Source organism: Nicotiana tabacum, chromosome 8 (assembly GCF_000715075.1).
Source record: "Nicotiana tabacum cultivar K326 chromosome 8, ASM71507v2, whole genome shotgun sequence".
Classification (NCBI taxonomy): domain Eukaryota; kingdom Viridiplantae; phylum Streptophyta; class Magnoliopsida; order Solanales; family Solanaceae; genus Nicotiana; species Nicotiana tabacum.
The window spans coordinates 93,582,083-93,607,864 of record NC_134087.1 but is presented as its reverse complement, the minus strand read 5'-3'; the positions used below and the strand labels follow the sequence as shown (position 1 = coordinate 93,607,864).

The 25,782-nt window shown below is 38.5% G+C and overlaps 1 pseudogene; it reads left to right on the top strand.

The window, feature by feature from the left end:
• The first annotated feature begins 3,619 nt into the window (after positions 1–3,619).
• LOC107768869 (zinc finger protein ZAT11-like) lies at positions 3,620–4,105 on the top strand (annotated as a pseudogene).
• The last annotated feature ends 21,677 nt before the right edge of the window (positions 4,106–25,782 follow it).

The following is a 25,782-nucleotide window of genomic DNA, read 5'->3' as shown; positions in this document are numbered from 1 at the left end:
AGTAGCGAGTTCCGAACGCGACAAGTAGAGCCAAGCGACCCCACCCAGCTCACCATCGTCGTTGGACCTCACGTTCACCGTGAAGCTGCCATTTCCGGTAAAGCCGAGTTCGAACCCAACAGTAGGTCCAGCTCCAAACTCCCTGAACCACACCAGACCAGTAGCTCAAAATCTCCACCCCAAATCCAGTCGAGTTTGTGTTGTTGAGTTTTCTGGCGAGGTCGTAAATTTGTCGAGGTTAATATTCGTAGCTCCGGTGCCGATTCGAGGTTCGTCCACGGTTCGTAGTGTTTTTGAGTTCAACGTTACCTCACAGTTAATAGGCTGATTCATTTTAAGGTTTGGTTCCTCATACTATGTTTTGCTTAATAGTGTATTCCTGTCAATTTGTTGATTATTGTTATGGTTGACTATTCCTTGTTATTCTCAAGAAAATGCAAGCTTGTTGCTGTTGATTTGTTTGTGGAATTATTTAAATCATTTTGTTTTCCTAATGATGCTGCTTAATGTCCATGTATTATTACTTGCCTCTCTCGTTGGAGGAGTCTGACCTCCTTTATCAGACTATGATGCATATTTCTTTTTGCAACAACATTAATGATGTTAACAGCAAGATTATGTGAGCCCCTGAGTAGTGTTAAATTGATTTATGTGTCTTGTGATGTGAAATCTTTCAGTTTAATTCTTCAATCAACATAGAAGTGTCAAATTCAAATCTCAACGGAGTCGAAATGTGTTGACAACCATGGGTGCATTGATTGCGACGTGGTTCGAGATGCATTTCCACAACGTTGCAATTCTTTTAAAATATAATGATAAAAGCGGTTTACGAATAAGCGGCACATAGGCTAGCATGTATTAAAATCAGATAAAATCAAATACAATAGTTGAGCGACCGTGCTAGAACCACGGAACCCGGGAATGCCTAACACCTTCTTCCGGGTTAACAGAATTCCTTACTCGGATTTCTGGTTCGCGGATTGTTAACAGAGTCATAAATTTCCTCGGTTCGGGATTCAACCGGTGACTTGGGATACCATAAATCTCCCAAGTGGCGACTCTAAATCTTTAATAATAAATCCCGTTTTGATTGTCACTTTAAGTTAGAAAAAACTCCCTCATATGCCCCTTTCCGGGGGTATAGGTGAAAAATGAGGTGTGACAATACAGAAATCAGGGAAGAACATCACTGCCCATCTCATATCCTCAGTTAGCTTTGAGACAGAGAGTAAGTTGTATTTGAAATCTGATATATGTAGGACATTACTAATCCTCTAACCCTGAACAATGTAGGAGGATCCTATATGGCTCATGTGAGCTATGTTTCCTGTAGGAAGTTGAACTGTACCACCCTTATTATTAGCAATCAACTTAGGATTAATACAGACTAAGGTTATGCACCATGTGACTTGAAGCACCTGAGTCTACTATCCACTTAGCCAACACTTCTGAGTTCATTACACAAGATGTCATACCTGCTGACCCTTTGTGTACTTGTACGGTTGGCTTCATTCCCTTTTCCTAATAGCTGAATTATCTGTTGATACTGCTCCTAAGTGAATTGAGGAATGTTGAGCATCTGAGTCCCCTGTCCAGTTGTAGTACTATGTTGTACCTGTGAAGAACCTGCAAAATTAGCAATAGTAGCAGTTTGGCTATTTCCTTTATCATTTGATGCATCCTGAACGTGATGTACTGCATTCCCTGAGCCAAATTTTTTCTTAGTCTTAAAGTCAGGGGATATCCATTTAGCTTGTAACAGTTCTCCCTAGTGTGTCACTTAAAATTGCAATAATCACAGTATAGAGAGTTCCTTTTATGTCTATAATTGTTTCCTCCAGCATAGACATATCCACCAGAGTAGTTATTTCCTCCTGTAGATCCTTGTGAGTTATTATGACCTTTTCCACTGAATAGACTTGTATTGTTGTTTGGTACACTATATTTTGCTACTGAACAAAGCAATTCCCTCAGTTACTTCAGCAATTTGAGATGTCTGACACATAGATCTTCTGCTCTCTTCAGAAATAATCATGGAAATAGGCTCTATTAATAGAAGGTATGGCAGCATGTTCAATATTTGGTTGCTATACTGTGAATCGGACTCATTCAACCCCATCAAAAACTGCAACAGCCTTTGGTATTAGAAATACTCAAAATACTTCTTTGACTCCCCACAGCAACACCAAAGGCAGGGCATAAGAGCATCAAACTCTGCCTAAAGTTCCTTCAACTTAGAAAAGTAAGTTGACTCAGAGAATATTCCTTGAGTCAAAGTGGCAATCTGTTTGTGAAGATACAACACACGAGAGCCATTGACCTTATCAAAACTCTTTTTGAGGTCCATCCACACTTTGTGAGCACTTAAGGCATACACCATCCACTTAGCAATTCAGCACTTACTGAATTCATGATCTATGAGAGTACTATGGCATACACGTTTCCCACAATTCATGAAGAGTTATATCAAACTTCTCCTTAGGGTATCTATTATCCACAAACCCTAGCTTACTTTTTCCTAGTAAACTCACACGCATCGTACTACTCCACAATGTATAATTCTCAGGTCCAGTTAATTTGACTGAAATTAGAGAACTTGGGATATCGCATGGTTGAAGGAACAGTGGATGATGTTGATCGATTAAGATAGGACCTCCTTCAACTGTTGTTGCACTTGTATCAATTTCTTCATTCTCGATCACCATTGTTGTACAATAATCGAGCGTAGATGAAGAAGAACATAGGAAATACAGTCGTTGATTATCGATTAAGCCCCTAGCTTCGACGATATCGAAAAATTGCTTCAACTTGCTCCAACTCAATTACTGGATGCAGCTAAGACTCTAGGAATTTGATAACGATGCGTGGATCTTCAACACGAGCTCTGATACGATGATGAAATCCTAGATCTAGATTGAGCTGCTGAACTATGGAGATGAAGAAGCAATTACACAAATAAAAAGAAGAAAGTGATTCTCTTCATTTTCTGCTAAGTTGGTTAATACATTGTACATTGATATATATATATATATATATATATATATATATATATATACTGAGCCAGTTATTAGTTATGTATCTACTTAGCTAACTAATGATCCACTAACGTAATACAACTAGCATCCAGTTGTACATTCTAACACCATAACTAACACCCTAACTAACATTTCAACAGATACATGAAAATTTATATTTTTAAATTTGACTTGTTATATATTAATACATTTAAGTTATAAATATTTCTCATGTTTTCCTTAACCGTTGTAAAATGAAAACATTAGTCTAACTAATATTTACGTAGGATTTTCATAATTTTATAAGGGATTGAATTATATATGATCTCAAAATAAAAAGGGTGCATCTGCAATTGAGTCATATTATACGGGCCTTTAGTGTAATTTATATACTACTAAATTAAACTTTAGTGTTGGTATAAAAAAAAGGGCAACTCCGTGTGTACTAGCGTGTAGTAACTTAGCGAATCCAAAATTGAGTTTAAAGGGGAAAATGGTCTTAGCAATAGCACAACCCTTTTCTTCGGGCTCAAGAAACTTTAGAAACTATATATAACTCTCCACACTAATATTCCCATACACCGCCCCAATACTATACTATTGCCATGACAATAAAGAGAAGTAGAGAAGAAGAATTGACACTGGAGACACTAGCCATGGCTAATTGCGTCAATATCTTAGAGAAGAATAGTTCATTAGCACGTAGACTTTTCGAGTGCAGGACTTGTAAGAAGCAATTTGAATCTTTCCAAGCTTTGGGTGGCCACAGAGAAAGTCACAAGAAACCAAAACTCAACACAGTGGCAGATCTAATTAAACCTAACAAGAAGAAACATGAATTCTCCTATTGTGGAGAGGAATTCTCTCTTGGACAAGCTTTGGGTGGTCACATGAGAAAGCACCGCCACAAATTGCAGAAACTGAAATAGCAAGATAGTGATGATGATAATTCTGCTGGTGAAGAAGTTGTAGAGAAAAAGATTTCGGGTACTGAAAAAGCTTTGTTCTTGGATTTGAATTTGACACCATATGAGAATGAGTTGATGTTGGGAATTATCCCGCTTAGAGTAGTTCAACATTCTTGGTTGTAACCTTTTGAGTTGTTTCGGTTAGATACGTATATACTATAGTAGTTTTGTGAATTTTTCCTTTTGGAGTAGATAAATTCTATGATTTCGATTGATTTGTGGCTAGTCTTTGTATAGAAAAACCTACAGTCTAGGTTACAGAGTAAGGGAGTTACTGGATTCCTTAGTTCCTTCCGCAGCAAGTTGTGGTGTGCAAATTGATTAACACATCTCGGGTCAATAACATGGACTCATTAAGAGAGATAAGGAAGCCTGTTTGGCGAATTAAAGAAACATTTTCTCAAGATTGTGGTTTCTTAGAACGAAAGCCCAACAAGTTTGAGATTAGGTTTGTTATCCATTGCTTAAATTTTAAGCAATTGACATTGTATAACAATGCTTAATTACAAGTGGCATTCAACAATCATGGCAGTTGAATATCAATTTTCAGAATTCAGATTCAATAATTAGTGCTTTCTTCAAGAACAAATGTTACACCTCATGTTTTCGTACGTAAAAGTATATCATAAGTCAATTGATGTAAGCTCAGAATTGAGATCATCTTTGGAAGTCTAAGTAAGTTAATAATGTTACTTTGGAGGTTATAAATATTAAAGATCATGCATAATAAGTACCAAGAGGGTTGGAAGGCTTAGAAGCTAAACGAATTGAAGAAAATAAGTTTTGTCGAAAGTCAATAAGTTTGGAATCTTATAACATGGCATGACATCACCCTTCGTGCATTAACACTCACTCACGATATCTTACACGGCATCACTCTTCGTGCTTTACACTCTTCCTCAACCAAACAATAGAAATAATACGTCCCGGTAAGGGAATCGACAATATAAGCAATAACATCCCGGCAAGGGAATCAGCTATAACCAATCTCGTTTCAACAGTTACTTTACAAAATGAATCTCAACTTAAGCCAATACTCAACAATGGTCAATTACTAAGAAATTATCATGAATCATGTTCAACATTGATAATCATTAACCCAAGCATGGACAATAGACAATAGTCGCAACAATATAGTATAAGACTCACGGGCATGCTTGACACCAACGTATAGATACTCATCACCACACCTATACGTCGTACTCAATATTAACACGTAGCAAATAAGACCACAACTCATATTCCCTCAAGCTAAGGTTAGAGTTAACACTTACCTCGATTCCACGGACAAAATCAAGCCTCAATTACCTCTTTACCTCTCGGTTCCACTTCCAATCCGCTTGTATCTAGTCATAATTTGCTTAATAACATCAATAAATGCTAAATAAACCAATTCTATTGCATGAATACGAATTTTCCAATGTTTTCCCCAAAAGTCAAAAATCGACCCCGGGCCCACTTGGTCAAATCTCGAAATTCAAACCAAAATACGATCACTCATTCACCCAGGAACTCAAATATGCAATTAGTTTTGAAATCAGACCTCAATTTGAGGTCCAAATCCCCAAAATTCTAAAATCCTAACTTCTATCCAAAAACACCCAATTTCCCATGAAAAACCCTAGATTTTAAAGTGAAATTATGTAAAAAGATGAATTAGATTGAAGAAGATGAGTTAGAAATCACTTACTGATAGGTTACAAGTACCTTGGTTATAAGTATGTTTTGATGATATAACAAACTTACCATCCAGAACCAGATAAGGAAGTTGTTATACATTTACAAGACCTTGAGATCACAAAGTTCCAGGTTAGGATCCAGCGTGGGATATAACTCAACTCTTCAGAGTGGAAGGAACAACTGAGGGAACATGGCCCTACCAGTTCCCGAGGAAACTGTATGAAGTCAACTCTCTAGTAGGAAAGTTGCTGCCTGCACACGCTACTGCACGGGAACAGTGCAGTAGTCAGCTTTATATGAAAGACTTTTTACCTACCTTGCTTACATTATTGTAAGTGATGTCACACACGTATAAATACAATCAAGGAAGGTAAAATAACTTACTTCATAAGAGAACCAGATAAAGGACCTGAAGCATGCCTGGTACAATCATTCAAGTTAATCGACTCAAGATAATCTAGGCAGTGTGCCTTAGATTCATAGGAACCAGATTAGGGGCCTGATCCCTTGGTGTTCCCCTGACAGAAGTATAAGTCAACTATACAGCTGGAAAGCAACTGCAGAAAGTGACTGCCTGCAGCTGTACACGCAACAGTGCAGCAGACAGTGCAGTAGTCACTTCCCATTAGGAAAAGGCATGTACTAACCAAGATTTGACATCACCATTATGATGTCTTTTGTAGTATAAACCTGGTGCAAGGCATAAGACATTCTCAACACTTGCAAAATCAGAAAAGAAAATATTCTCTCAAGTGCTAGCAATAACCTCTCTCAAGAACAAAGTTGCTGCAATATCAAGAACCGGATCCAAGATTGAAGATATCTTAAGTCCTTAGACTTGTTGAGTCTTTGTTAATTGTTCTTCATTATAACTCCTATCTTGCTTTCTTATAAGCTGTTTTTAGAAAACCCAAAATCCGTAAACTCTCTAGTTTATGTTGTGACTAGGTGTAGTCATAAGTTAAAGTCTTTGTAACTAGAGAGTTACAAAGTGGCTTGTAATAGTGTTATTACAAGTTAGAGTGAGTAAAAGCCTTTGTAACTATAGAGTGACAAAGTGGCTTGTGGTGAGAGCATCACAAGTTAGTTAAAGTCTTTGTAACTCAGGAGTCACAAAATGGCTTGTGGTAAGAGTACCACAAGTTAGTTGAGTTGAATTCTTTGTAATAGAGTCATTACAAAGTGGCTTGTAATAGGTGTTTACAAGTTAGTGAAGTTGAAAACATACAAGTGTAGGTCGTGGCTTTTCTCCCCTTGAGTTAGGATTTTTCCACGTAATAATCCTCTGTATTTTTTATTTACTGCTGAGCTAATGTGGGAACAATTAGAGAACCTGATTCTCTATACAGTAGGAACTTATCCTGTGTCTCATTTACATACTAGTTCAGTAGTTATCACTATGAGAACTGATATAGGACCAGATTCCCTATACTGGTTGGTTTTACAGTCTGTTGCTTACATTGGGAACTGATAGAGAATCTGGTTCTCTATACAGTCTGGAGGACGCTTAGTTATAACACTTACTTATGATTTGGAGAAGTTTGGGTCTTTGAAAAATTTCCTAGGGATGCTTAGGGTTTGAAATTTTGAAGAATGAAATTGAAATCCTGTCCAAATGATGTTTTGTTCAGGTGCAGATGTCGCAATTGCGACAGGAGCTTCAGAATTGCGAAGCTCGCAAATGCGAGACAGGCTTCACAATTGCGAACATGCTGCATGTCTGCTTCTTTCGCAATTGTGAGCATTTTATCACAATTGCGATGACTGCCCCTCCCTGATGGCTTCGCAATTGCGAAGGAAAGTTCACAAATACGGACAAGGCAGGCCTGGGCTTTCTTCGCAAATGCAATCAAGCCCTCGCAATTGCCAAGCCTATTGGGCTCGTAATTGCGAAGCCTGACCTCAAAATTGCGAGATCAAAGCCTGCAACACATACCAGTTGCAACAGCAATTTTCTCTACGTTCAAACTCACTTCGCGGCCTATCCAAAACTCACCTGAGCCCTCGGGGCTCCAAACCAAACATACACGCAAGTCTAAAAATATTATACGGACTTGCTCGTGCAATCAAATCATCAAAATAACATCAAAAACTACGATTTTAACCTCAAATTCATGAAATTCATAAGATAGTTCAAATTTTCCATTTTCTCAACCTAAGGTCCGATTTATATCAAATCAACTCCGATTCTTACAAAATTTCACAGATTCGACTTAAATATTATTTAAACCTATACCGGGCTACGGAACCAAAATAGAGGCCTAATACCATCAAGAACACACATCATTTCATTTTGAAAAGTCATTGTATTTTTCCAGTAAACAATTTTCTTTAAAAATTCATTTTTCGGACTAGGGACCTCGGAATTCGATTCCGGGCATATGCCCAAGCCCCATATTTTACTATGGACCCTAGGGGGCCGTTGGAACGCAGTTTCGGGTCTGTTTACCAAATATATTGACCAAAGTCAACTTAATTCCATTTTAAAGGCAAAACTTAGCATTTTTTTCTCAAATTTTCACATAAGGGCATTCCGGATATATGCCCGAACTGTGCACGCAAATTGAGAAGAGATAAAAGGAGGTTTTCAAGGCCTTGGGATGCATATTTGACTTCTAAGACAAGAGATGACCTTTTAGGCCATCACATTCTCCACCTCTTCAACAACCGTTCGTCCTCGAACGGACATAGAAAAGTACCTGAGTCGGGGAAAAGATGGAGATATCGGCTCCGCATATCAAAGTCGGACTCCCAGGTCGCTGCCTCAACAGGCTGACCTCTCCACTGTACATAAACTGAAGGGAAACTTTTCGATCTCAATTAACGAACCTGCCGGTCTAGAATAGCTACCGGCTCCTCCTCATAGGTCAAGTCCTGGTCCAACTGGACAATGCTGAAGTCTAACACGTGGGATGGATCGCCGAGATACCTCTGAAGCATGGGCATATGAAACACTAGATGCACAGCTGATAAACTCGGCGGCAACAAATGTCTGTAAGCCACCTCTCCCACTCGATTAAGAATCTCAAAAGGACCGATAAACCTAGGGCTTAGCTTTCCCTTCTTTCCAAATCTCATCACGCCCTTCATGGGCGACACCTGAAGCAATACTCGCTCTCCGACCATGAATGCCACATCGCGAACCTTATAGTCGACATAACTCTTTTTCCTGGACTGAGTTGTACGAAGCCTATCCTGAATGATCTTAACCTTGTCCAAGACATCCTGTACCAAATCCATACCCAACAACCGAGCCTCTCCCGGCTCAAACCACCCAACTAGCGATCGACACCGCCTACCATATAATGCTTCATAGGGAGCCATCTGGATGCTCGACTGATAGCTATTGTTGTATGCAAACTCCGTTAATGGTAAGAACTGATCCCACGAACCTCCAAAGTTAATAACACATGCTCGGAGCATATCTTCCAAAATCTAAATAGTACGCTCGGACTGTCCGTCCGTCTGAGGATGAAATGTTGTGCTCAGCTCGACCCGAGTACCCAAATCACATTAAACTGACCTCCAAAAATGCGAGGTAAATTGCGGACCTCGGTCAGAAATAATAGACACGGGCATACCATGAAGAAGAACAATCTCCCGAATATAGATCTCGGCTAACCTCTCTGAAGAGTAGGAGACTGCCACAAGAATGAAATACGCTGACTTCGTCAGCCTATCAACAATAACCTATACCGCGTCAAACTTCCTCTGAGTCCATGGGAGTCCAACAACGAAGTCCATAGTGATACACTCCCACTTCCACTCGGGAATCTCAATCTTCTGAAGTAAACCACCAAGTCTCTAATGCTCGTACTTTACCTGCTAACAATTCAAACACCGAGCTACATATGCAACAATATCCTTTTTCATCCTTCTCCACCAATAATGTTGCTGCAAGTCCTGATATATCTTAGCGGCGCCTAGATGAATAGAATACTAGGAACTATGGGCCTCCTCTAGTATCAACTCTCGAAGTCCATCCACATTAGGCACACAAACTCAACCCTGCGTCCTCAAAACTCCATCATCTCCAACTGTAACCTGCTTGGCATCACCATGCCACACCGTATCCCTAAGGACTAGCAAGTGAGGGTCATCATACTGTCGATCTCTGATACGCTCAAATAATGAAGATCGAGCGACTGTACAAGATAAAACACGACTGGGCTCAGAAACATCCAACATTATAAACTGATTGGCTAAAGCCTGAACATCCAAGGCAAGCGGTCTCTCAGCGACCGAAATATATGCAAGGCTACCCATACTGGATGACGTCCTACTCAAAGCATCGGTCACTATATTGGCCTTCCCCGGATGATACAAGATGGTGATATCATAGTCTTTCAATAGCTCCAACCACCTCCTCTGCCTTAAATTTAGCTCCTTCTGCTTGAACAAATACTGTAAACTCTTGTGATCCGTGAACACCTCACATGACACACCATATAAATAATGCCTCCAAATCTTCAGTGCGTGAACAATGGTTGCTAGCTCCAAATCATGAACTGGATAATTTTTCTCGTGAATCTTCAACTGACGCGAAGCATATGCAATAACCTTGCCATTCTGCATCAACACTGCACCAAATCCTGTGAGCATGTGATTTTTGCTCAAATAATAATATTCCTACAAAAGTCACAAATGTATTTTTCTTTCGAGTGTTTATTATTTTAGGAATTTATAGTAATTGTTCTGTAATTGTTTGCATTTAGTTACATTTTTTGTGCATATTTAATATTTCAAAAATCATGGGAAATACCCTAAGATGTTCAAATTTCATGCATTACACTTTTAGGTTGATATTTGCATTTTTAGGTTTAAGTTGATAGTTAATTGCATTGATAGATAAAGAAAAAAAATCAAAAATATTGGTTGTTTTTACATTTTTAGCTTTTAGTCTCAAATTAGTAATTTCTTTGCTTTAGCTTTGAGTTAATTAATTATTTTTATATTTTTAAATAAATAAATTAAATTTTAGTTTAGTATTTTTAATTAAATTTAGTAGTTAAAAAAATTAAGAAAAGAGAAAAAATAAATAAAAGAGGGGGAAGACTTTGTTTGGAACTCAAATTGGGCTAATTAAAATGCTGAGCCCAAATTGTTTTGCATGGATCCGCCCCTACCCAGCCCAAATACGGTCTGACCCGTCACCCCTCCATACATAAACCCTATTACAACATACCCCCCAAAGAAACCCTAATCTCCCAAGGCTGAAACGGCGCTACCCCTCTAACCAAATCTCCGTCGCACTCAACCCACCCAAAACTCGCCAAACTCAGGCAAGTTCACTCACACACGGGCTCCATCTCTCCACGTCACTCTAATCCTAATGAATTTCTGACAAACAAGAAGACTCCTTCCGGATTTGCACGTTTTTTAGGGCTCTTGAGCGATTTGTTGGATGAATGAGAGCCGTAGATGGATGGAAATCAATCCATGCCTTTTATTTGTCCCTAAAATCGTTTAGAAAGAGATTGAAATTTTTCGGATTTGAGGAGAAGATTCGAGAATTTTTCAGAGGTTATATAAGGTGAGCATGTCCTTGTTTGGGGGGGGGCTTCTTTTGGGGGGCGGGGGGGGGGGGGGTAAAAGATTTTTGGGTATAAAAATTGAGGGGAGAGAATTTTTCGGGCAGATTTTTAGAGGAAAATTAGGGTTCTAGAAATGTTCTTCTTCTTCTCTATTGTTCATCTTCATTCTCAGTTTGATTCCAGAACAAGAAAATACAAAAAAAAATTAGAAACATGTTCAGTGTTCTATGATTCCATTGTTATTTGGTTTACTGTCTACAAATTTTGAAATACATAGATTCCGTCTCTTCTTTCAATCCGAATTTTGTTAAAAATGGAGTTCGATTGAGAGATAGTTGAGTTCGTTGCTGCTCGAGGCATCGATTTTCGGCTGCTGTGGTTTTTTGGTAGATTTCAGTGTTGTGGCTAGTACAGTTTTCAATTCTAGGTTCACTTCTTTTCCTCCTCTTTATTTCTATTGTGAAGTGAGCCATGGACGAACTGTAAAATGACTCAGTTTAAGATAATGGCTGAAGCTTGTGTGGTTATTTTTCGGTTTTATTTACTGCTCTACTTTCAACCTCTTCCATGATTTCACATGTTGGTTAATGAGTGTTCAGATGATCCTCCAATCTTAGAATTCATTTAAACATGTAAATGTGTGTGTTCATCTGCCCCCTCTATCACTATTCGACCATAGGTTTGTTTGGGGAAAATGTTTGAAAGCTGGTTTCTAAATAGTCGAAGGTTAACTTTGCTTGGTTTTCTTTTATCATGAGCTGTCAAAGTTGGTTTGTTGTTTCCAATTGAATAAGTTGAATGAGGTGTATTTTTCTGAAATTTCATGCCTACTCATGTACTATTCGCAAATCAGTCAAGTTACTCGTAGTTTTCGTTCATGCCTTAATGCTAAGAATGTACAGACTATCTTGACGTTTGGAGTCCAATCAGCTTGTATTTTCTATCTATTTGTTCACTTTTCCAGTGATCTGTTTTCACCCTTGGATAATATTGGGATCATTTCAGTTCTCAAACATCAATTTCCCTTAACTAGATGGGTAGAAGTTGGTAGCTTTCTACTTCTTTGAAGTTCTGTGCAACTTTTCCCACTCGAGATGGGATTGAATTGGAGTTTGTTGGTGTATTGTTGTCCTTTCCAAACTGGTTATTTATGTGGTTTTATACTCAAAGGAGCATTGATATGCCTAAAAGAAAGTCGACCCATGAATTAAGCTGTGTGATTGCTTCTTAGTTTCTTGTTCATGCTTAGAGCCACAGATTTCTTTTAGTGTCAAATGCATAACTGATGAATGTTTGCTCGGATCTTGTACTACCGCAGTGTTATCATGAAGAGTTTTGTGCTTGACTGTTTGAATCTGCCTATTCTTGGCATAACTTCAACGTGATGAGCATTTAAAATAGGCATGTTTAATCTTATTAAAGTTTTAGGTAAGATAGGTCCATTATTCTTGCTTGATAATTCTTTGAAATTAAAAGAGTCTAAACTAAAGTGTCGGAGTGTTCCTTCTTATAAAACTGGTGAAAACCTTCAAAAATTGATGTACTGTTTCATATTTTTTGTGAGTTCATACCTAGGAATGATGATTATTCTATTAATTGTTAGCAAGTCTAAAGTCCGTTTCAACTGTTACTAGAGGAAATATAATGAGAGGGAGGGGTGATTGCAGGAAACACCATCCAGAGAACAAGAATATTTTGAGTAGAGTTGAAAACATCTGTAAAAAAATAAAGTACATATATATGAAGTTTCTCTGCATTACTAGCTAGAAATCAGTTTGTGGCTAATGGCTATTAGTGTGGATCGATTGAATTGTGGTAAGACATTTAGGATCCCTGTTCGTTTTCGGCTAAATATCATACTTTGGGACATTTCATTGGCTTAAATTAATTGGGGTGGGGTAGAAATCTTTAAATGGTTCGGCCTAATGGCTATTATTTGCATTCCTCTACCTCGTGGTTAATTGCTGTAGTTTTCTTTAGTTCATATCTTCTATGAATGCTCGATGCTTTTCTGTCAGATAATTTGCTTTGCTAATTAGTGTTGTTTGGGTGTCAATTTGTTTGAATTGTGGATCTGGGAGTGGAGTGGGGATTTAAAAGAAATAGAATTGAGATTTGAGCGCTACACTGACTATTTCATTATAATTTATTGTTCAATTAGGCACGTTTTGAATTTATTATCGTGATTATGTACACGTTCGCATAACATGATTACGGTTTCTAATATAAATATTTGTAGATTACTTTAGGCGCGCATTAAATCTGCCATCGTAATTGTGTATATGTTCGCGTAACATAATTACGACTCTAAAAACCAATTCGGAGTATGCGTTCTCGCAACTTCGATCAAACTTTCTTAATAATAAAATTGTTATTAATAGACCACTAATTTAATTTAGTTCATATAGTTCGAGGTGTGCCATCCACATTTAATCATCCATGGCCCTCGATATTAATCTTATGACTTAGATATTAAAAAATGATACTCGTAATATGCTTTAGGCACGTTTAATATATCATCGTGATTGTGGACACGTTCGCGTGACATAATTATGATTCTAAAAACAAAACCGAAGTATGCGTTCGCACAACTTTGACCCAAACTTTTCTTAATAACAATAAAGCATTATTAATTGTGGACACGTTCGCGTGGCATGATTTTTGATGCGCCAAACAAATGGGTACACGTACGCGTGACCCGTTTCAAGATAATTTCCTAATTAAAAGAGGCAAATGCACATAGGTTCTAAAATCAGTAATCAAACAATTTGCTTAAGCCAAATATAATCAAAGCGACTGTGCTAGAACCACAGAACTCAGGAGTACCTAACACCTTCTCCCGGATTAACAGAATTTCTTACCCGGATTTATGTGTTCGCGGACCGTAAATAGAGTCAACTTCCTCGATTCGGGATTTTGAACCGGTGACTTGGGACACCATAAATTATCCCAGGTGGCGACTCTGAATCTAATAATTAATCCCGTTTCGATTGTCACTTAAATTGGAAAAAACTCCTTTATACCCTTCCGGGTGTGGTAAAAAGGAGGTGTGACAAGTCCAATACGAGATGCATCACAATATATTGTATATGGCCCTGAACTTATGGGCAATGCCAATACCGGCGTCGTAGTCAAAGCTGTCTTGAGCCTCTGAAAGCTCGCTTCACTCGTCCGACCACCTGAACTGGGCACCCTTCTGGGTCAACCTGGTCATCGGGGCTGCTATAGATGAAAACCCCTCCACAAACCGACGGTAATATCCGCCAAACCCAAGAAACTCTGGATCTCTATAGCTGATGTGGGTCTAGGCCAGTCTGCCTCAATCTTCTTAGGATCTACCTGAATACCCTCTGATGATACAACGTGACCCAAGAATGCAACTAAACTCAACCAAAACTCACATTTCGAAAATTTAGATATAACTGAGCGTCCCTAGAGTCTGGAGAACGACTCGAAGATGTCGCTCATGCTCCTCTCGACTGCGGGAGTAGATCAAGATATCATAAATGAAAACGATCACAAAGGAATCCAAATAGGGCTTGAACACTCGGTTCATCAAATCCATAAAAGTTGCTGGGGCATTAGTCAACCCAAATGACATCACTAAGAACTCATAATCCCCGTACCGAGTGCGAAAAGCCGTCTTAGGGACATCGGATGCCCTAATTCTCAACCGATGGTGGCCAGATCTCAAGTCAATCTTCGAAAACACTTTGGCACCATGAAGCTGATCAAACAAATCATCAATCATCGGCAATGGATACTTGTTCTTGACGATGACCTTGTTCAACTGCCGATAATCTATACACATCCTCATCGACCCATCCTTCTTCTTAACAATCAATACCGGCGCACCCCAGGGCGAGACACTAGGTTTGATAAAGACCTTATCCAGCAAGTCTTGCAGTTGCTCCTTCAATTCTTTCAACTCTAGCGGGGCCATACGATACGGCGGAATAGAAATGGGCTGAGTGCCCAGAGCCAAATCAATGCAAAAGTCAATATCCCTTCTAGGTGGCATCCTCGGAAGGTCTGCAGGAAATATCTCTAGAAACTCATGAACGACGGGCACAGAATCCATAGAAGGAACCTCAGCACTAGAATCACGAACATATGCCAAATAGACCAAACATCCCTTATCAACCATACGCCGAGCCTTCATATATAAGATAACCTTGCTGCTAGAATGACCAAGAGTCCCTCTCTACTCAAACGAGGCAACCCCGGCAAAGCTAAGGTCACGGTCTTGGCATGACAGTCCAATATAGCGTGGTAAGGTGACAGCCAATCCATCCCCCATATGACATCAAAATCAACCATATCTAGAAGTAAAAGATCTACGCGGGTCTCAAGACCCCAAATAATAACCACACACGAGCAATAGACACGATCTACAACAATGGAATCACCCACTAGTGTGGACATATATATATAGGAGCACTCAAAGAATCACGAGGCACAACCAAATACGTAGCAAAATAAGATGACACATATGAGTATGTAGACCGTAGATCAAATGGAACTGAAGCATCTCTACTACAAACTGAAACCGTACCTATGATAACGGCATCGGATGCCTCAGCCTCAGGCCTAGCTGGGAAAGCATAATATCAGGGCTAGGTCCCACCACTCTGAATTACATCCCCAGTACGGCCTCCTGCTGGCTGGCCTCCACCTCTAGAGGCATGACCTACACCTCTAACGGCCTGACATTCACCTCTAGATGCCTGACTCCTACCTCTAGATGGCCGAGCGGGCGGTGGAACACCCGATGCCTGAACCATGGCACGGGAACCCTGATGCTGAGAACTACTCAAAATTTAGCAATATGCCTCGTATCACCACAAGTATAACAAGCCCTCGGCTGTTGGAACTACTAACCCTGACAGCCTGAGTAACCACCCTGAAAACTCTGGAACAGAGGTGCACTGATAGGAGCTGGTGATGCACTGTAAGGTAGCTGATCTGAGTACTGCATATGAGAACGACGACCACCTGGAGCATCGTGAGAAGTCTGTAGTGCTGAATGAAATGGCCTGGGAGGATGGCCTCTGCCAAAAGAATCCCTGCCTCCAGACGAGGCACCACTAAAACTGCCAGAATGACGAGGCCTCTTGTCAGACCCCTGACTGCTTCCCTGAGCTAGAACCATCTCAACTCTCCTAGCCACATTGGCCGCATCCTGAAAAGAAATCTCGCTCCCTGTCTCCTTAGACATCTGCAATCGAATAGGCTGAGCGATTCCCTCAATAAACCTCCTCTCTCTTTCTTTCTCTCTCTCTCGGTTGAAAGTATAAGAAGAGCATGATGGGCCAAGTCAATAAATTTGGTCTCGTACTGAGTGACGGTCATAGAAAACTGCTGGAGACGCTCAAACTGCCTCCGATAGTCCTCCCTTTGAGTAATAGGAAGAAACTTCTCCAGAAATAGCTGAGAGAACTGAGCCCAAGCCAAAGTCGATGACCCAGCCGGTCTAGCCAAACAATAATCCCTCCACCAAGTCTTGGCGGAACCTGACAGACGAAAAGCAGCAAAGTCGACCCCATTGGTCTCCATTATCCCCATGTTTCATAGAACCTCATGATATCAGTCCAAATAGTCCTGGGGATCCTATGAAGATGTACCACCATAGGTAGTAGTGAAAAGCTTGGTAAACCTGTCTAACCTCCACAAAGCATCAGCAGACATAGCTGCTCCATTACCGGTCTGAGCTACAACACCCGGCTGAACTACCCCAACTGGCTGAGTTGCTGGAGTTTGAAACTGAGGAGTCATCTGTCCGGAGTGCGAGTAGCAGAAGTCAGTGCTCCTCCCCCAGCCTGAGAGACGGCTGGTGTTACAAGAAGTAAGCCTTCCTGGGTGACACTCTTCATAAGGCCCACTAGACGGACCAGAGCATCCTGGAGTACTGGGGTAGCAATGAACCCCTCTGGAACCTGAGCTGGTCCTGCTGGAACGGTTTGGGATGGAACCTCATCATCAAACTCTACCTGAGGATCCGCCGCTGGTGTTGCTACCCTGGGCTGAGCCCTGCCCCTACCTCGGCCTCTAGCACGGCCTCGGTCTTGTCCCTTACCTTTTGTAGGAGCTACCACTCGGGGCTCAGGCATCTGGTCAGCTGATGAAGGGGTACGTGTTCTCACCATCTATCAAAAAATAGAGTGAAAGTTCAATTACCTTTGAGAAATCAAGTCGCACGACAGGAAAGAATAGATGTGAAGTTTTCCTAAGCTCTGTAGCCTCTTGGGGATAAGTATAGACGTCTCTGTACCGTTACCTCAGACTCTACCTAGCTTGTTCGTGAATTGTGATACCTAGGCAACCTAGAGCTCTAATACTAACTTGTCACGACCCGGATTTCCCACCCTCGGGAGTCGTGATGGCGCCTATTCGTGAAAGCTAGGCAAGCCGACAATTATAGTTGTTACCACCATTTTTATTAATCACACAGAATCAGATATTAGCTAAGCAAGATAATTAAGAAACGCGGAAGAGACATAGCAAACCAACGGTCTAATACATAGCTACCCCCAATAGATAGGGTGTCACAATCCACGAACGACAAAGATTTTTACTACAAATACAATTCTGAAAGAAGTACAACTGTTCTCGAAATAGAATAGACAGAAGAAAATAAAACGGGGAAAAGGGGAACTTCAGGCTCTGCAAATGCCAGCAGATCTACATTGGTCTCCCTAGACTGAAGACAGCTACCTCAAGCTACTCACCGGGTCCGGCACCGAAATCTGCATAAAAGAGTGCAAAGTGCAGTATCAGTATAACTGACCCCATGTACTGGTAAGTGTCGAGCCTAACCTCGACGAAGTAGTGACGAGTCTAGGACACAACAACCATATAAACCTGTGCAGTTAAATCATATACTAACAGAACAAAAATAATAGGAAATAACAGATAATGATGGGAAGGGGACATGCTGCGGGGAATATCATATTTTAACAATAATCCAATAGAGAAGCATAATGAACATCATATTTGTATCAACAAGAATAATGAAACAGTAACACGTGCACGACATCACCCTTCATGTTTTTACTCTCAATCTTACCATATGAAACAACAGAAATGGCACCGCATCACCCTTCATGCATTACCTCTCATAATCATGGCACGACATCACCCTTCGTGCGTTAACTCTCAAAATATCGGCACGGCATCACCCTTCGTGCATTAACTCTCAATTCATGGCACGACATCACCTTTTGTGCATTAACACTTACAATATCGGCACGACATCACCCTTCGTGCATTAACACTCACTCACGATATCATGCACGGCATCACCTTTCGTGCTTTACACTCTTCCTCACCCAAACAATAGAAACAATACATCCCGGCAAGGGAATCGACAATATAAACAATAACATCTCGGCAACGGAATCAGCTATAACCAATCTCGTTTCAACAGTTGCTTTACAAAATGAATCTCAAATTAAGCCAATATTTAACAATGGTCAATTACCAAGAAATTATCATGAATCATGTTCAACATTGATAATCATCAACCCAAGCATGGACAATACACAATAGAGTCACAACAACATTGTATAAGACTCACGGGCATGCTTGACACCAACATATAGATACTCGTCACCACACCTATATGTCGTACTCAACATTAACACGTAGCAAATAAGTCCACAACTCCTATTCCCTCAAGCTAAGGTTAGACCCAACAATTACCTCGATTCTACGGACAAAATCAAGCCTCAATTACTGCTTTATCTCTCGGTTCCACTTCCAATCCACTTGTATCTAGTCATAATTTACTTAATAACATCAAATGCTAAATAAACCAATTCTAATGCATTAATATGGATTTCCCAATATTTTCCCCCAAAAGTCAAAAATTGACGTCAGGCCCGCTTGGTCAAAACTCGAAGTTTGAACCAAAACTCGATCACCCATTCACCCACGAACTCAAATATGTAATTAGTTTTGAAATTGGACCTCAATTTGAGGTCCAAATCCCCAAAATTCGAAAATCCTAACTTCTACCCAAAAAACACCCAATTGCGATGGATGTCCCTCCCTGATGGCTTCGCAATTGCGAAGGAAAGTTCGCAAATGCGAACAAGGTAGGCCTGGGCTTTCTTTGCAAGTGCGATCAAGCCCTCGCAATTGCCAAGCCTGTTGGACTCGCAAAAGATCAAAGCCTGCAACACATACCAGCTGCAACAACAATTTTCTCTAAGTCCAAACTCACTCCGCGACCTATCCAAAACTCACCCGAGCCCTCAGGGCTCCAAACCAAACATGCACGCAAGTCTAACAACATCATACGGACTTGCTCGTGTGATCAAATCATCAAAATAACATCAACAATTATGATTTTAACCTCAAATTCATGAAATTCAAAATATAGTTCAAATTTTTTATTTTCTCAACCTAAGGTCTGATTTATATCAAATCAACTCCGATTCTTATCAAATATCACAGATTCAACATAAATATTATTTTAAACCTGTACCGGACTCCGAAACCAAAATACGGGCCCGATACCATCAAGAACACATATCATTTCATTTCCAAAAGTCTTTATATTTTTCTAACAAATAATTTTCTTTAAAAATTCTTTTCTCAGACTAGGGACCTCGAAATTCGATTCCGTGCATACGCACAAGCCCCATATTTTACGACGGACCCTATGGGACAGTTAGAATGCGAGTCCGGGTCCGTTTACCAAAAATATTGACCTAAGTCAACTTAATTTCATTTTAAAGGCAAAACTTAGCATTTTTTTCTTAAATTTTCACATAAGGGCTTTCCGGATATACGCCCGGACTGTGCACGCAAATTGAGGAGAGATAAAAGGAGGTTTTCAAGGCCTCAGAACGCAGATTTGACTTCTAAAATAAGAGATGACCTTTTGGGTCATCACACTATGGCTTGCTATGTATAAGAAAAGCACTTAAATAGATCGTATAACTAATATTTATATTAGTTATACATAGGTTAAAAAATACTACCAAACAAGAAATTAATAATATCAAAGGTAATACATGTAGTATTATCTTTCCTAGTGCACCCTACCAAACGACCTATAACTCATAAGGGTTTTATGTCAAGTGAAGCAACCAAATTGGTTGTTAAATGTAAATGATACATATTACCAAATCTCGTATGGTATCTGTAGGATTGCATATAGGTGTTCGTAATACGCAGCGGAAGACAATGACAATCCTAGGCAGATCTTTTCGTATTTAAAATTTATTTACATGTCAAAGAACAAATCTAAGACGTACCTGGTGAAGAGAGTCTTGTTTCAAAATTTCTTCGATAGTGCGAAGATTATATGCTTATCCACACCGAGACCGATCTTTGCTGTCAACTCTTTGATCAATGAAACCCGCGAACAAATTGAACGAAAAAATTGTGCTGAAGTTTTTCTCAAAAATCTCAACTCAAATTAGAAGAACAAGAAACACTTTCCTTGTAATTGTATTTTCTCTCTTGGCTTGGTATTACACTCTCACTTTCACAACGTATTTTTTTTCTCAAGAATTAATAATGCGGTAAATTTTCTCCATCACCATTTATATGGATTGATAAATTCCTAATTGGATTGATAAATTAATCTTTATTAATATTTATATACATATCTTATATATATATATATATATATATATATATATATATATATATATATATATATATATATATATATATATATATATATATATATATATATATATATATATATATATATATATATATATATATATATATATATATATATGTATATATATATATATATATTTCAACCAAGAGATAATTTAATTTTCTATTTCAAATAGAAAATCTCAATTTGTTCACAATATTAATTACACTCCATGTGCTAGCAAAGAATAGAATAATATTTCACTGAGACTAATAACTAAATTTATTTGACTAATTAAATTCTTTAATTTAATTATCAAATAATAAAGTAATTAATCCTTTAGCAAAGATCAGAACACTCGTTAGTGTGCGACCCCATATGTTCAATACTAAACCGGTAGTAAATTGATCACATCAATATACTAATCAAGGGTGGCGTCTAGTAACACTCCTTAACGACCGGATAGAATGAAGTATACAATTTGCTCTCAAGAACCAATAGAAGAATAATGTAGTAATTCCTTCTGTCCTTATAGCTCTGGGTCACCCTAGGATATGGTTCAATTGTCAAATCCAAATAGGCGACCAACTATGTATTCATGTCAAATATAATCGACCATTGAATGACCTAAGAAACACTTTTCTTCTTTCATTCAATTGCCCTGGCCAAGGTCTTAGTTTGGTCGTTTATAATTCATGACAACATAGAGCTTAAACTCATTACCAAGAGTTGACAGATTCCATCTTGCAATTGATCAATCACTAATTCTACAAGTATTCAATCATACCCAATATCCTTTCAACTATCGCCCTAGAGCCATAGGTGTCTAGTATTAAAGCACAACAAATAACTTATCAATTACTATGACGATCTCAGGTCAAAGGAAACTCTTACATCATATTCTTCAAGAGAATATCCTATTGACAGTTTATGGTAATTCTAACCACTAGGAATTATCCAATGAGTCGGTTCAATAATCATATCTCTATATGCATCATCTATATATGTGATTCAGTTAATGAGATCAACTAATCTTTATCCCATAAAGACAATCACATAAATATTGATCTAACCGGATTACTAATGTCCAAATTAATAATCCTACGATCAAGAACAAATTTAGATTAAATTGTAAGAGACTTTGCTCTCATTATCATGATCTCTATCACTATGACAAGCCTCAAAATTTAATCAAGAACCTTATCAAATTAATCAAACAATTAATAATAACTATAATAAAAGAATGCCATATATTTTTATATCAAATAACGTTCACAAAAATATATTCAAATCATCAAATATGAGATTGGATCTAGGGCATATCTACTATATCCCTAACAATCTTCCACTTGCACTAGAGCCATTCGCTCTTGTACTTCATTCCCAATTTTTACTTGTGCTTGTCAAACGCCTTTACACCAAGAGCTTCAGTGAATATGTATGGAGCATTTTCCTTTCCATCAATCTTTTGAATCTAGACGTCTCTACGTCCAATGATTTCTCTTATCAAGTGATCCCTTGGCAGAACATGTTTGGATTTTTAGTGTGATTTTGGTTCTTTCGCTCGAGCAATGGCTCCAGTGTTGTCACACAACAATGGAATTGTACCTTTTATTGAAGGAACCACACCAAGTTCAGTTAAGAACCTTTTCATCCATACATCTTTCTTAGCAGCTTCACTAGCTACTATATATTCTGCTTCAGTCACTGAATCAGCTAATGTAGCTTGTTTGGAACTTTTCCAACTCACTGCACCACCATTTAAGGTAAATACATAACCAGAAATAGATTTGCTATCATCTTTATCTGAAGAGAAACTTGTATCAGTATAACCTTCAAGTTTCAACTCAGAATCTCCATAGATGAGGAATTGGTCTGTAGTCCTTCTTAAGTACTTAAGAATGGTCTTCACCACCTTCCAATGTTCCTAACCAGGATTTGCCTAATATCGGCTAGTCACTCCAAGTGCATAAGCCACATTAGGACGTGTACATGCCATGGTATACATGATAGCTTCCACTGCACTAGCGTATGGGATCCTACTCATGCGTTCTCTCTCTTTAAGTGTTTTAGGATAATCCTCCATATTGAGAGTAATTCCAGTGCCTATCGGTAGATAGCCTATTTTGGACTTATCTATTATATACCTTTTCAAAATGGTATCAATGTACAAAGACTGGGAAAGTCCAAGAAGCTTCCTAGCTCTATCTCTATAGATCTTTATTCCCAATATATAAGCTACTTCTCCCAGGTCCTTCATGGAGAACTAATCAAATAGCCAAATCTTGGTACTTTTCAATGCCAGTATGTCATTTCCTATGAGCAATATATTATCAACATACAATACTAAGAATATAATTGTGCTCCCACTAACCTTCTTGTACACATAAGGTTCTTCTTCGCATCTAACAAATTGAACTTTTCAATTGTCTTGTTAAAGCGAATATTCCAACTTCGAGAAGCTTACTTTAGCCCATAAATGGATCTTTGTAGCTTGCAAATTTTATTATGATCAGACGGAGATGTGAAACCTTCAGGTTGTGTCATATACACATCCTCTTCTAGCTCACCATTAAGGAAAGTTATTTTCACATCCATTTGCCATATTTCATAATCATAGTATGCCGCTACAGCAAGCAAAATACGAATTGATTTGAACATTGCCACGGGAGAGAAAGTCTTGTCATAGTCGACTCCTTCTTTTTTAACGATATCCCTTGGCAACAAGACGGGCTTTGTAGGTCTCCACTTTTCCGTATGCTCCAATCTTTTTCTTAAAAATCCATTTACAACCTATAGGTTTTATATCCTTTGAAGGTTCAACTAAAGTCCATACTTTATTTTCCTTCATGGATTCCATGGCCTTTTTCCATTTCTCATAATCAGAACTTTGTATAGCCTCTTCATAGGTCTTAGGGTCATCATCATTATGATCACCCTCATTTGATACATCATCTTGTACCATTAGATTTAATCTAGTTAGTACATGACGTTCTCGTGTAGACCTTCTAAAAGGTGTTTGTACAACTTGTTCACCTTGTGCTGGATTTGGTTGTTGTTCAATTTGGTTTCGAACCGGTTCATTAACCTGTTCTTGAACTACATTTAGTTCTTGAACCTCAACCGTTGAAGATGACAACTTCCTTATCAACTTCAAAACATCCAATAAAGGTTCTTTAACTTGTGTCTCGTGATTTTTATATTATGTTGATTCATTAGTTTCTTGAACTTCATCAAGTTCTATTTCTCCATTATAATTTCCTTCTAAAAGAAATTCCATTTCCAAAAAGGTTGTTCCTCTGGCCACAAACACTTTATGGTCAGAAGGGTGATAGAAACAATATCACATTGTTTCAGGGTGATAGAAACAATATCACATTGTTTCCTTGGGATACCCAATAAACCTACACTTATCAGATCTTGAGTTAAGTTTATCAGACTATAGTCTCTTAACATAAGTTGGACAACCCCAAACTTTAATATGTTTAAGGTTAGGCTTACATCCTTTCCATATCTCATATGGTGTTGTAGAGACTGACTTACTGGGAACTTTATTAAGTAAGTATGTTGCTGCTTCTAAATCATATCCCCATAAATTTATTGGAAGATTAGTGAACTCCATCATAGATCTCACCATATCTAATAAGGTTCGATTTCTCCTTTCAGACACACCATTGTGTTGTGGTGTTCCTGGAGGTGTCCACTGTGAGAGAATCCCATTCGCTTTGAGATATCTTGTAAAATCTTCACTAAGATATTTTCTACCTCTATCAGACCTTAGTACTTTGATACTTTTACGAGTCTGCTTCTCAACTTCACTACGGAACCTTTTGAACATTTCAAAAGATTCAGACTTGTGTTTCATAAGATACACAAATCCATATCTTGACATATCATCAGTGAAGGTGATTAAGTAAGAATATCCACCTCTAGCTTGAATTTTTATGGACCCACAAACATCTGTATGAATTAGTCCCAATAATTCAGAAGCTCTTTCTCCACTTCCAGTAAATTGAGATTTGGTCATTTTTCCTTTGAGACAAGATTCACAAGTTGGATATGATTCAAAATCATACTTGTCAAGGTACCCTTCCTTGTACAACTTGTTAAGTTTTTCTCTCTCCAATATGACCAAGCCTACAATGCCAAAGGTATGTATAATTTACATGATCATCTCTTTCCTCTTAAGACTTGAAATATGCATAATCGAATTAGCATTCACATTAGGTAAGACATAAATATCATGTTGGAGATAGCCATTCATATATAAATTATCACCATAATTAATAGAGCAAATACCATTACCTATATTAATGCGAAAAACATGTTTGTCTAACATAGAAGCTGAAATTATGTTCGAAACAAATTTAGGAACGTAATAACAATCATCCAACATAAGTACTTTGCCCGTAGGCATTATTAAAGAAATTGATCCTACAGCTACGGCCGCAACTTTTGCACCATTTCCAACTTGTAGATTAACTTCTCCTTTCTTTAGTTTTCTACTTATCTTGAACCCTTGCAATATATTGCAGATGTTATAACCACTGCCAGTATTTAATACCCACAGTGAAGAATTAGTAGTAGCTAAAGAAACCTTGAAAACATTTTTCATTAATGTCTCACCTTGTTTCTTGTCCTTTAGAGTTGCAAGATACTCCTTGCAGTTTCTCTTCCAATGCCCTTTCTTCTTACAGTGAAAACATTCAACATCATATACTGACTGCAAGATCAAATATTCAGAAGCTCTTTTCCAAGCTTGTACCCCAACTTCTCATGTTCTTCGGTAAGAACAATCATACGATTGACAAGGGGTCCAACTGGAGAGTTTTCAATGTCCAATAGTGTATCAACCATCTTCTTAAGATATTCAATGATTGTAGTTGGATCCATATTCTGATGTTTCCTCTGGAATTCAGAACTCATAGAAGCGAGAATGATGTGTTTAATAACAAGGCATTCTTGTA